We start from the raw sequence: 14,021 nt of genomic DNA on the forward strand, positions 1-14,021 counted from the left end.
GAGTATTTCAGTCTTAAAAGGAATCCTTATGAAGAGCTAGAACAGAAATTGTAAAGGCTCTAACTCAAATGCTTTGTTTTGCAAACCAGAAACAGGAAATTCAGCAATGTCAAGTGATGTACGTCTAAGATCACACAGTGATCTCTAATATAGCTAGAGAAACCCAGTCTAATTACCTACACAGAAAATGAACATATGCATTTGGTAAAACAAATTCAATGAAAAGTAGTACCATGCCCATCCCAGAACCCTTGTTCTCCTCCCCAGAGAGAGGCACACTTAACATTCTTTTATGTGTCCTTTCAGAAATATTCAAGACTGATGTAGTTTCGGTGAATAAAGTATAAACTTCTCTTCCACAAATCACCCAGGACATGCGATCATTGTGGTTCTAGCACCAGATCATCTCCACTTATAAAAGTTGACCCAAACACAAGCAGCTCTGTTTGTATCGGTCAGACACTGCTGGGGCCCACACCCATTCTGCCCATTTATTCATCCACCAGGTCTTTCATGGGTGCTGGACACTCTCCCCAGTCATGCCTGTCTGCAGAACAAGGGTTCCAGCTGGCAGTACACATGCTGCCCACGTAAAATTGGCCTCAATGGGCTTACACAATAAAACCCTGAGTCCCAGCAGTCACGAAGGGCATTTAGTGATGCTGCCAGTCAGGGTGTGTCCTGGCATTCGATATTTCACCAAATTAGAGAAGATCCTTTTTTGCTTGGACACAATTCAGGAAATAATTTCCCCTGCCAAAAGGCATTGAAAAGATCTCTCCCTTGACTGCAGCAAGCCCTCAGAAGCAAGACCCAGTGTCCCGGCACCGGGGAGAGTGCAGAGTCTGCAGCCATCGCCAGAAGACCTTGCTGGGTTCACAGAGCAGGAGCCAGAGTTCCACAGAGCTGGACACGACACCATCCTCCGCCACCCACTGACAAACGCCGCACTAGCAACTGCCACCTCACCATTTAACTGGCTCCCAGACGATGAATGCAAACTGAGCTGTCTTAAGTTAAACTCGCCTCTTTCCATGGCCCGATGTGGGTGGGAGCTCTGCTCTTGGAAACTCACTTCATGCAATTAAAAAAATGCCAGCACTGATAACTCAAATAAATAACAACACGCATCCATGCCTTTACTACTATTTAACTCAAACCCAGTTTTTTTTTTTATTGTAACTTTTATTTTATCAAACTCAATTTAAAAGCAACCTAATAAATGTTTCTTTGGCAGGACTTTTCTGCCCAGGTTGGACATACTGAGGTATCTTTTAAATCCAGTGACTTCTGGACTAAAGCCACATGCTTCATCTTTTTAAATATTTTCCTGTTGGAAACATATTCGTTTTCATTAATTTAAGAACCCTGACTATGAGATCACATTCAAAATTCAGGTCAGCTGCCTCAAAAATTTTCGCTGCTATTTGAAGTTACCAAAAAACAACAAGAAGAACAACTTTTAATAATGAATGGGGGGCAGGGCCATTTCCATGGCAACATCTGCTTTCCCTTGACCTGTCCCTTGATTTGCCCTTGCAGTTCATCACCTAAGATGCCCTGCAGAGCAAGGCCAATAAATGGTCATGTGACCTGAGGGTCCCAGGAAAATTCCCCCAAATCTACTTCAAGACCCTGCCATGCTGTCTAAAATTCCAACAGGAAGGAATTTCTCCTTTGAAGGCACCTGCATTAAAGTATTGCTCTCTACAATGGCAATCCATGAACTTGATCCGCCAATAAAACAAAAAAAAACTAGACAGGAGTCAGAGCCCCCGGTTGTGGGATCTTACTCCCCAGGACTATTCAGATCTCAATTAAATGGGTGCAGTAAGCAATGTCGCACCTTTCCCACAGGCTGTTGCCAGGATTAATTAAGTTTAGTATTAACTACATGAAAGTGTGAGTTCATCTCTCTTTTTTTTTTTTTTTTTCCAGACTCTATAGGAAAGAAGAGAAGACCAAGAACTAGGAGGCCAGTGTTTCCAGAGGAGAAGATGCTCAACGACAAGGTGAAGTGGCCGGGAGCAAGCTTCAGATCCCTGTTTTGACTGCAGTGACTCAGAGAAGAGGCTGTGAGTCACTCAGCGGTGAACATTTTCTCCAAGGTCACCCTCGGAAGGTTCAGGACATTCCCAGGGACTTCTGAGCACAGGCTGCTATGATGCTTTCTCTCCGACTTCTCCTAGATCTCTGGCAAGCCCTGCTCTTCTGTTTGTGCCACCTCTGAGGACAGCATGGTCCACAAGGTCACTCCCTGTTCTGAGAGTCAAGCCTCCCTGTCAGATCTTTCACCTATCACCGGATGTGCCCTGCTTTTCCTGCTCCAGAAACTGCTGGGGCACACTGCATGTGCCATGGCGGTTTGCTGCACCTATCCATCCTCATCTAGATTTTAAGCCCCATATGCATTAGGTATCTGTCCTAATGTTCTCCCTCCCCTTCGCCTGCAACCCACCACCAACAGGCCCCAGTATGTGATGTTCCCCTCCCTGTGTCCATGTGTTCTCATTGTTCAACTCCAACTTATGAGTGAGAACATGTGGTGTTTGCTTTTCTGTTCCTGTGTTAGTTTGCTGAGAATGGTGGCTTCTAGTTTCATCCATGTCCCTGCAAAGGGCATGAACTTATTCTTTTTCATGGCTGCATAGTATTCCATGGTGTATATGTGCCACATTTTCTTTATCCAGCCTATCATTGATGGGCATTTGGGTTGGTTCCAAGTCTTTGCTATTGTAAATAGTGCTGCAATAAACATATGTGTGCATGTGTCTTTATCATAGAATGATTTATATTCCCTTCAGTATACACCCAGTAATGGGATGGATGGATCAAATGGTATTTCTGGTTCTAGATACTTGAGGAATCACCATTCTGTCTTCCACAGTGGTTGAACTAATTGACACTTCCACCAACTGTGTAAAAAGTGCTTCTACTTCTCCACGTTTATCCAATTTTCAAGTACCCAGTACATTGTTATTAACTACAGTTGCCATGCTGTACAATAGGTCTCCAGAACTTAATCCTCCTGTCTAACTGAAAAGTTGTATCTTTGGACCAAAGTCTTCCAACCCTCCCCAACCCCTGGTGACCACCATTCTACCCTCTGCTGCTATGAATTCAACTTGGTTAGATTCCACGTGCAAGTGAGATCATGCAGTATTTGTCCTTGTGTACCTGGTTTATCTTATTTAGCATAGTGTCCTCCAGATTCATTCATGTTGTCACAAAGAACAAAATTTATATAGCTGAATGGTATTCCATTGTGTACAATGCACCACATCTTCTTCACCCATTCATTCACTGTTGGACACTTAGGTTGGTTCTATATCTTGGCTATTATGAATAGTGTGGCAATAAACGGGGGGCAGGGTACAGATATCTCTTCCATATACTCATTTTATTTCCTTTGGATATATACCCGGTAGTATGCTGGATTGTATGATAATTCTACCTATTTTTAATTTTTTTAATAAAAGTGACACCCCTAATTCCCTGAAGTGATTCCTTACTTATTAATCACGCATTGATTGACTCAGAGCTCACTTGAACCTTTGGGTGATTTAGTCTGCATCACCCCTTTGTGACTGACTTCCACACACTTCCTTAATGATATTTAAACAGCCATTTCACTTTCTTTGTCCCTGCCAACATCAAGGGATACCCTCCTTGTTCTAGTATGCTAAGTAAGTCTGATTTGAGTGGCCTCATGATTTTATATTCTTATCATGCCCACTCCTAACTTGCTGGAGTGAAAATCCCAGGTTTGGAGAAACTACCCTTGTCAGGAAGCCATCACCTACCCTGAATTCAGGTCCTACTTCAAACATGCCCCAAGTCTAACCTGATGACTTCAAAATGCAGCCATGAGACAAGCAGGCATTTAGCAGGTCTAGACAGGAAACCCGGAGACCAAAACCAACCATCAGGATAAATGACTACTTCTCCATGGCCTAAAATGAGGGAGCATGCAGGGAAACCTCACCCTTGCAGGCGACTTGCAAGTCTTCCACCCAGTAAAATGGCAAGCTAGTAAAAAGTTTAAAAGATCTGACAAAGTAGTGGAGAGTAGGCAGGAATGATAATTGTACTTCTCTGGAAGTATTCTGAGATTACAGTTTTCCCTTAAAATGACTTCCAGAAAGTCACCTTTGCTATTTTGCAAGATAAAGATCTCCAATCTATCCATGACAGCCCTGAAAAGAAACCCAGGGGTCACTGTGACCATTTCCTGGCAGCATCCCTCCTGCATTGTCCCACCCTAGTGAAAGGGCAGCGCAGCCAGCTACTGTCAAGCCCGCATCCTGTGTTTACACAAAACCCAGCTTCAGTCACATTTGGAAAACTGCATAAACTTTGGGTTACCACATCTAAAAACAACACACCATTCAGCTACAGGAAGTTCTCAAACGCACAGTGATTTATTGGGAGATGTGTGCATGGTGTGGGATAAACACCAGACTGGAAGAGCTCAGAGAGAAGCCTGGCAAGGCCACTGGCCATGGACCATGCTGTGGCCCTAAGGAGCCCTTTGCCTTCTCAACCTCTGTTTTCTCCAGGGTCAAAAGGACTTGATTAGGTGATGTTGGTAAAAGGACTTTTCGTGACAGTTAGGATGTACTGAGAGCTCAGAGAAGCCTCCGCTTCTTCTTAATGGGAGGCGTGCTATGGGAAAGTGGTCTAAAATGTTGAGGATTCCTCAGCCAGAAAAGATCAAGGTGCCGGGGGTATTAGCATCATCAAAAACCCTAGGGAACTGGGAGAATGAGCCCATTCTCCCCAGGACCCTTGAGAAACCAGCCCAAGCCCTCCTTCCCCCACCTCCAGACAGCAGTCCTGGCTTGGAGCAGCAAGCATACCCTGTGGCTATTCAGGACAAGACAGAGAGGCCACACCGCCAGGAGGGAGAAGACAGAAGCCTGGTCAGAGGCAGCCACCAGGGGGTCTTTGACAGCTTTCTCTTTCCCCCACCCGCAGCACCAACCAAAGCAGAAGTGTGAGCCCGGGGGAGACAAAGGGGGTGTGAAGTGGCCAACCTCCCACATCCACAAGCACATGTAGTGAATCAAAAGAAAGAACTAAATCATGAGATTAAAACTTTAAGTGAGCAAGAACAAGTCTTAAGGGAACACATGAGCACAGGGAGGGGAGCATCACACACGGGGGTCTGTCAGGGGAGTGGGGAGTAAGAGGAAGGAAAGCATTAGGACAAATACCTAATGCATGCGGGGCTTAAAACCTAGATGAGGGTTGATAGGTGCAGTAAACCACCATGGCACATGTATACCTGTGTAACAAACCTGCATGTTCTGCACATGTATTTCAGAACTTAAAATTTTGTTTAAAGTAAAATTTAAAAAAAATCAGAACTAGAATGCTCTAATAACCCAACCTTTTTGAAAAGTTGTAAAAATAGACCAAAGACTTGGTAGAGTGGTCCCCCCATGCACCCAGTGGATAAGGGGCATATCCCTAGGAGACAGCTGACTGTGGTTACATGAAAAACAAAATCACAGCAAGGCTTTGTTCCCAAAGATGCCTCACTAAATCAGTAACACAATTAGTGACAAAAAATTGTTTTGCCCAACACTACATATAGAACTACACAAACTTATAGCTGAGGTCACAGGGAACTATCATAAGGGTGCCTGCAAGGCAAGTAAGCCGTGATCTTATCCTGGACATCTTTGTGACACGGACACCAATGCCTCCTTCTGAAACCCTCCTCCATCCTTGACTTGAGCTCTGCAAATCATCCCTTTGCCTTCCAAGTCCACCTTTTTATTATTTTTTTATTTCAATAGTTTTGGGGGAACAGGTGGTTTTGGTTACATGGATAAGTTCTTTAGCAGTGATTTCTGAGATTTTGGTGCACCTGTCACCCGAGCAGTGTACACAGTACCCAATGTGTAGTCTTTTATCCCTCACCACCCTCCCACTCTTCCCCCTGATTCCCCAAAGTCTACTATATCATTCTCATGCCTTTCAAGCCTGCCTCTTTAATTGTGGCCATTCCCCCAAGATTTTGTTCTACTTTCTGCTATACTTTGTCTGAGAAAGCATACCCATGATTATTGCTTTACTTACCAACCCCATATGGAGAGCTCCTCACCGTAGGTGTGGCTTCTACTGCTTTGTATGCTTATGTTTATAGATGAATTCATAAGACTTGTGTCCGCAGCTTAAAATTCAATGACAAGAAGGGAGCATGCTTTTACCTATGTGAGCAGATTCTTCAGATGTATGATTGAAAATTCCAGGCATGGCTAACAAACAGAGAAAAAGAGAGAGTTTCTCAAACTTCTAATGATTGCTAAATGTGTCTATAACAGAACTTAGTCCAAACAGCTGAACTTCAGTCTGACATTTCAGCCTACACTGAAGATGCTACATAGCCCTCTAAGAAGAGTAATACTGCCATGACTAGAGGAAACAGAAAGTGGTGGGAATGTTCCAGTCCTCCATTCCTGGGTAACTAGCCCAGAACTTAGAGGTTTAACATAAAAATATGTTATTTTACCTCACAATTTCGTAGGTCAGGAATTTGGATGGGGCTCAGCTGAGTGATTCATCTGTTCCATGTGGCATCAACAGAGCTGACTTGGTGGCACAAGATGGTCTGGTCTGGAGGGGCTCCCATACATCTGGCACCTTGGCAAGGACAGCTGGAAGGCTGGGTTCAGCCGAGACCCTCAACTGGAGCACTTAGCTGGGACCTCTCCAGCATGGCAGCCTCAGAGTAGTTGGATTCCTTCAGTGGTCCCTCAGAACTCCAAGAGGAAGTGTTCCATTTAAGAGTTCCAGTTGTAGGCCGGGCGCGGTGGCTCAAGCCTGTAATCCCAGCACTTTGGGAGGCCGAGACGGGCGGATCACGACGTCAGGAGATCGAGACCATCCCGGCTAACAGGGTGAAACCCCGTCTCTACTAAAAAATACAAAAAGCTAGCCGGGCGAGGTGGCGGGCGCCTGTAGTCCCAGCTACTCGGGAGGCTGAGGCAGGAGAATGGCGGGAACCCGGGAGGCGGAGCTTGCAGTGAGCTGAGATCCCGCCACTGCACTCCAGCCTGGGCAACAGAGCGAGACTCCGTCTAAAAAAAAAAAAAAAAAAAAAAAAAGAGTTCCAGTTGCAAGCTACAGGGATTCTCAGAAGTCTCAGAAAGTCACTTCTGTCTCATTCTATTGGTCAATCAAGTCACTAAGACCACTCCAGATTTAGGGAGAGAGGATTTAAACTCCATTTTTCAATGAAAGAAGTAGCAAAGAATTCATGGGCATCTTTAATCTACCACAGACTCTATTTTTATCCTTTTCACAATGTTACGCTTGGATTAAGTACTCACAGGGCCAGTTGGTTTGCTTTGTAGATCATGTCACATCATCTCTTCACTGCCCTCCAATGATGTAATAAATCTTAGTACTGTAGCAGAATCAGAGGTTCAACATCACCTTTAGGGCTGAAAGAATTAATGAATGTTAGAAAAAATAGCACAGCAATATTGATATTAATATCCATTAGAATCGTTATATTCTTGACAATTATGTTTTAATACATAGGGAAGAGGACAGCAAATTATGATGGCAAGAGTATGAACTTTGCAATCACAACCCACCTCAGTTCAAGTCCCTGCTCTGTCATTTACCAGCCATGTAAATTTAACCAAAGGACTGAAATTTTCTGATCCTTGGCTTTAAAATGAATACAACACCTGTAGTAGGTGTCTCAGGAACCCCTCACTCTTGAGCTATGTCCATTCCTTCAAGAAAAAATTTGTGGGAGAACTTGTATGTATTTTTGAGAAAGTCCTGGTGGATACGAACTCCATTGACCATGGCATGTGACCTCCATAAGTCACCCTTAGCATGGTGTTTCCTTAATTGGAAACACCATTTAAGACTGGGAAGGGAGACTGGGCCAGTCTCCCTGCCCCCTCATCCTTGCTTCCTGGAATCTCTTCCCCCATGAATTGACAGCATCCAAGTCTTTATCTCAGGATCTACCTCTGGGAGAACCAAAACCAAGGGAATTCTTACCTTACAGAATTGTTCTAAGTGTAATATAAATTCTAAGCAGAGAAAATGCCAGGCACAGACCCTGGTACCTCGTTGTCTCTCGTTCATTCCCCGCCATTTTCATGGGTCAAGACCACTCCCCTTTCCCCATACCTGGCCAGCCCTTTCCAGCCCTGCTCACTACCCAGTCTGTTTCTCCTAAAAGGATCTCTCGCCCTCCTCTGAGGTGTTGAAATCTCACCCACTCCTAAACATCCTTCTCTGACCTCCCTGGGTGGGGGAAATCCCCTGGTTATATCCACTTATAGTAAACACAGCTCTCTCCTTCCCTACACTTTCCACAGGTTTACATTTTATCGGGGTCATTATATTATCTTTGTCTGTCATCTTCATGAGACTTAAGCTCCCACAGGACAGGGGACATGTCTGTTTTTCCTAGCCAAGAAAGGAAAAATTACTATTTGTTGAATGAATGAATGAATGAACAAGATGTTCTTTCTCCTGTGATTTTGCACTGACCTTGTCCTCTTTCCTATTTGCCCTCCACCACTGACACACGTGGCCACCCTGAACATCACTTCTCCCCTCCTGTGTTCCCACAGCATATTGTGGTAACTTGCATTGACCACATTCTCCTCTGTGATTCAGTTTAGATTTTTTTGCTTATTTCGTTGTTTTTCTCTTTTTCTTTTGTTCTTTCTTCCTTCCTTCCTCCCTCTCTCTCCTTTCTTTCTTGCTCTCTTTTTTCCTTCCTTCTTCCTTTTTCCTTCCTTTCTTCCTCCCTCTCTGCTCTCATCTTTCTTATTCTTTCTTTTTCTCCTCCTCTCTTTCTTTTTCCTCTCTCCCTCTCTCCTCTCTTCTCCTTCTTTCTTCCTTCCTTTCTTTCTGAGAGTCTCAGCATAAAAGCATACGTCATGTGCTCAACAGGAACTCAGATATGTAAGTGTCAACCCACCCTGGGTCTTGTCTGAGCACTCCAGGACTGCTGTACTGCATGTAGAGCTGACATTTTGCCTTACCCCAGATTCACTTTCTTTCCAAAATCAGGGAGCACTGACTGCCCCTTAACCTTTAAAACAATATCCCCATTGGGGGAAGAAGTTGCCCCAAGATAAGGAAAGGCAGGCCTGAGAACCAGATCATGGATCCTTGTTGCAGAGCAGAGGTACACATCTGAAGGCTCGTGTGGCATGGCCACCCTGCTGTCTTCGAAACCAGCCAACAGAAGCATTTTGCTAGGTTCCTAGGAAACTGGGACTGTAATTGATGAAAACAGAAACCCTTTTAAAAAGTCTGCACTAATGTAGAGTAGAAAATTGAGTGCTTAACACTGGATGGCTCCCTTGGGGACAGAGAAGCCCATATGGCAATTCCAGTTGATGAAACATAAGCACAAACCTTCAGGGAGCCCCGGGAAGGGCTTCCAGATACAGGTAAAAATGTGGCTGATGTTTTGCTTTCCCTTCTGCCTGCCAGGAATACAGACACTATGTCTGACACTCCAACAATCATCTTGTGACCATGAGGAAAAGGCCAAACCAAAACAGGCACTGACCCTGACATCATTGAGCTGCAGTCCTGTGATTATGTCATGTCCACTCATTCTATAAGAAAGAAAGGGGCAGAGAGAGAGAGAGAGGTGAAAGAGAGAGGAGAGAGAGAGAGAGAGAGAGAGAGAGAGAGAGAGAGGAAGGAAGGAAGGAAGGAAGGAAGGAAGGAAGGAAGGAAGGAAGGAAGGAAGGAAGGAAGGAAGGAAGGAAAAGAAAAGAAAGAGAGAGAGAGAGAAAGAGAAAGAAGGAAGGAAGGAAGGAAGGAAGGAAGGAAGGAAGGAAGGAAGGAAGGAAGGAAGGAAGGAAGGAAGGAAGGAAAGAAAGAAAGAAAGAAAGAAAGAAAGAAAGAAAGAAAGAAAGAAAGAAAGAAAGAAATCAGAGATGACACAAACAAATTGAAAAACATTCTATGCTCATGGATAAGAAGAATCAATATCTTTAAAATGGCCAAACTGCCCATGCAATTTATAGATTCAATGCTATGCCTATTAAACTGCCATTGACATTATTTACAGAACCAGAAAAAACTATTTTAAAATTCATATGGAACCCAAAAGAAGCCTGAATAGCCAAAACAATCCTAAGCAAAAAGAACAAAGCTGGAGGCATCACACTTCCCAACTTCAAACTATACTACAGTGCTATAACAACCAAAACAGTATGGTACTGGTACAAAAACAGACACATAGACCAACTGGATAGAATAGAGCATCCAGAAATAAGACCACACACCTACAACTATCTGATCTTCGACAAACCTGATAAAAACAAGCAATGGAGAAAGGACTCCCTATTCAATAAATGATGATGGAATAATGGCTAGCCATATGCAAATTAAAACTGGACTCCTTCCTTACATCATATACAAAAATTAACTCAAAATGGTTTAAAGAGGTAAATGTAAACCCCAAAGCTATAAAAACACTGAAAGACAACCTAGGCAATACCATTCAGGATATAGGCACGGGAAAACATTTTATGATGAAGATGCTAAAAGCAATTGCAACAAAAGCAAAAACTGACAAACTGAATCTAATTAAACTAAAGAGGTTCTGCACAGCAAAAGAAGCTATCAGCAGAGTAAACATACAATCTATAGAATGGGGGAAAATTTTTGAAAACTATGCCTCTGACAGAGGTCTAATATCCAGCATCTATAAGGAACTTAAACAAATTTACAAGAAAAAAAACCATAAAAAGTGGACAAAGGACAAGAAAAGACACTTTTCTAAAGGAGATACACATGTAGTCACCAATCATATGAAAAAAGCTCAAAATCACTGATTATTAGAGAAATGCAAACCAAAACCACAATGAGATACCATCTCACACGAGTCAGAATGGCTATTACTAAAAAGCAAGCAAACAAACAAAAAAAAAAACCAGATCAGATGCTGGCGAGGTTGTGGAGAAAAAGGAATACCTATATACAGTTGGTAGGAGTGTAAATTAGTCCAACCATTGTGGAAGACTGTGTGGCAATTCCTCAAAGACCTAAGACAGAAACACCATTCAACCCAGTAAGCCCATTACTGGGTACATTTGCAGAGGAATATAAATCATCCTATTATAAAGATGCATGTACCCATTATGTTCATTGCAACACTATTCACAACAGCAAAGACAGGGAACCAACCTAAATATCCATCAATGATAGTCTGAAGAAACTGTGGTACATTTACACCATGGAAAACTATGCAACCATAAAAAAGAACAAGATCATGTCCTTTGCAGGAACATGGATGGAGCTGGAGGCCGTTATCCTTAGCAAACTAACACAGGAACAAAAAACCAAATACTGCATGTTCTCACTTATAAGTGGGAGCTCAATGATGAGAACACATGAACAAATAGAGGGGAACAACACACAATGGGGCCTATCAAACGATGGAGGATGGGAGGAGGAAGAGGATGAGGAAAAATAACTAATGGGTACTAGCCTTAATACCTGGGCGATGAAATAATCTGTACAACAAACTGCCATGACCACAAGTTTACCCATGTAACAAACTTGCACATGTACCCCTGAATTTAAAATAAAAGTTTAAAAATCTGCTTTTAAGCAGGAAGAAATTGAGAAAATGCTGGGCTATTGGAGAAAAACTGTGATTTAGTTAAAAGTTTTTGTGTAGGTGTTGTCAGTTGGCATGAGAAAGTGAAGAAACTCATGCTCCCCCTAAGCCATCCCACCCTACCACCAGATTGTCTGTATTTCGGGAATTGAGAGGCAGAGAAAAGGGAAGCTGAAGGTAATCCCTTCATCAATTTTCTCCCTTGAAATATTGACATTTCAAGTGTATTACAGGAAATTTTTAATTAAAGGGTTAAATGAAGAAGAGAGAGGAGAAATATATATACAAAATGCGCTGGCCAGACCATTAGAAGTCTTATCGGGATCCTTTATCTCCAGGAGGTGTCTGAAATCAACCCAGCCTTTTGACTTTGAAGATACGTCTCCTGAGTTTCCCCAGGATGGACATTGCTGAGGATAAGCTGACTCAGAAAGACAAGACTTTGAAAATATGTCTCCTGAGTTTCCCCAGGATGGACATTGCTGAGGATAAGCTGACTCAGAAAGACAAGACAGATCCAAGTGTCTGTCAAGAAAAATGCACTCAGCACTCTATATAATTCCCAAAGGACTTTCTTCTAAAAATATTTTTATTAGAGTCTGAAATAATTTAATCACAGGCTTGTATTTAGTCAGAGCTCAGCAAGTACTCTGTGCCCAACAGCGATATTCTTTCAGGCTTTTAAACAGGAAATTCTGAATCCAGAGAACAGAAAACACAGAACTGTGCCCATGATGACTTGGAAAAGTTACCCTCTGCTCACACCAAACTCCCAAGTGTCCCCTACTTCACTGGGAATACGTTAAGGTTGAAACTAAAGGGGAGAACTTGAGGGTCTTTTCCCAATGAGATAAAGGAGCTCAAGGCTGGAGTGCCATTGGCAGCAGGCAATCTTAAAGAGAAAGAAGACTAATATCTGAGCAGGAGGGAATGATTCCTGGGCTACTACTCAAATCTTCTCCTTAGATTACAGGGAAGACTTTCCTTGTTAGCTGTGAGAACATCCCGCCCCCGACGGATGCCAAGCACCACCACATCTCATCCATTCATTTATTTGACATGTCTTTGACATTGGGAAACCTATAGACCTCGGCTTTCCAAACAGCATCGATCAGGCTGGATTCCTCTGAGGGATCCAGGGGCACACACAGATAGTTAAACAGACCACTGGGGGAAAACACTGGGACGTGAACATGCCAGGAAAAAGTACTGAACTTCCTAGATGGACATGGAGGTGCGGGACAGGGACTTTGCCTTGCTTGTCTTTAAAATCAGAAACACAGGGTGTTTTGGTAAGTCGAAATTTACTGATTTTAAAGCTCCCACAAGGAAGACCCACATGAGACAAAAATTTAGAGGAGTATGCTAGGGTAGAGCAATAAGTGAATGAATGAATTTCTGATACAAAATGCAAAGGGCCCAGAGTACCAGACCACAGGTGTCAGAAACAAAAGAAGTCAAACTGGGGGTTCAGGCCCACGCCACTCATTAGAAACACCCAGGACCCCAATCACTTACAGCAGAGCCCCTGGGCATGGGTCCAGATACCAGTGGCATTGTTGTTTCACCTCTCTAGATGATCTCAGTCTGCCGCTGAGGACCCACGCTTAAGTGGTACCCATTCACTCAGGGCATATCTCTCCACTTCCAAAAAATATCTATGCAACAGAAACACTGTACAGCATCTTGAACATTCAAAAGCCAAGGAAAAGAACTGCATACTGAGGAGGACACGGCAAGAAGGTCATCCTCACCCGGAGTGGAAGCACTGGGAGTGATCTGCCGAGGGTCACTTTGCACCTGGAGTGCGGCTGGGGAAGAGCCCGCTTCTCAGAAAAGGTGCAGAGGCCTAGAAAGTTCCATACCAGGAGGTCATGGTCCCTGTTGGCTTAAGGACAACAGAGTGGGGAAGCTCTGTCACTAAGACAGAAGCCAAATCATCATGGGCTAATGGAAAAAGCACAGTGAGAAGCTCCGAATGTGCTAGATGGGGAAGAAAGGCTCCAAAAAAGGCCTGCAGCCTGGGAGACTGGGAGCTACCCCTGAATATTACTCAAGAAAGCCCAAATGCTGAGATAAGATGCACGGTGAAGTTTCCCCAGATGTGATAAAGATGGTACTGTCACTAACTCAAGCTGGAATAATTGGCCAAAGAGAGCTTACATTCCCAAGTCATGGGTTCTAGACTTAACTACAGAAATCGAGGTGCTCCCACTGACAGCAGGAGTAAGAATGTCCAGGAGGGCTTGCAGAACTAGGATACTAGGACACCCTGTGGCTCTAATCAGCAGAGGGATGGTGATGATACTGGACTGAGGTCCCCCTGCATCCCCCATTCTTCCCCCTGATATCTCCGAGCTGCTGCTGTGGTCACTGTTAGTACTTGGTA

The 14,021-nt window shown here is 43.6% G+C and overlaps 1 protein-coding gene across 2 annotated transcripts in view; it reads right to left on the minus strand.

Annotated features, from left to right (window-relative positions):
• The window catches only part of LOC105490126 (interleukin 1 receptor type 1), a 144,570-nt gene that overhangs the window by 125,403 nt on the left and 5,146 nt on the right, over positions 1 to 14,021 (minus strand). Inside the window, exons 2-3 of one of the 2 annotated variants that reach the window (XM_071077193.1) lie at positions 7,341 to 7,454; positions 6,088 to 6,266 (exon numbers count right to left, since the gene is read on the minus strand). The gene's annotated coding sequence lies outside the window, so the exon portion shown is untranslated. Of the gene's footprint in view, positions 1 to 6,087; positions 6,267 to 6,520; positions 6,668 to 7,340; positions 7,455 to 14,021 lie in introns of those variants that run through there. The other variant, XM_071077194.1, reaches the window with a different exon arrangement.

Source organism: Macaca nemestrina, chromosome 13 (genome assembly GCF_043159975.1).
Source record: "Macaca nemestrina isolate mMacNem1 chromosome 13, mMacNem.hap1, whole genome shotgun sequence".
NCBI lineage: Eukaryota > Metazoa > Chordata > Mammalia > Primates > Cercopithecidae > Macaca > Macaca nemestrina.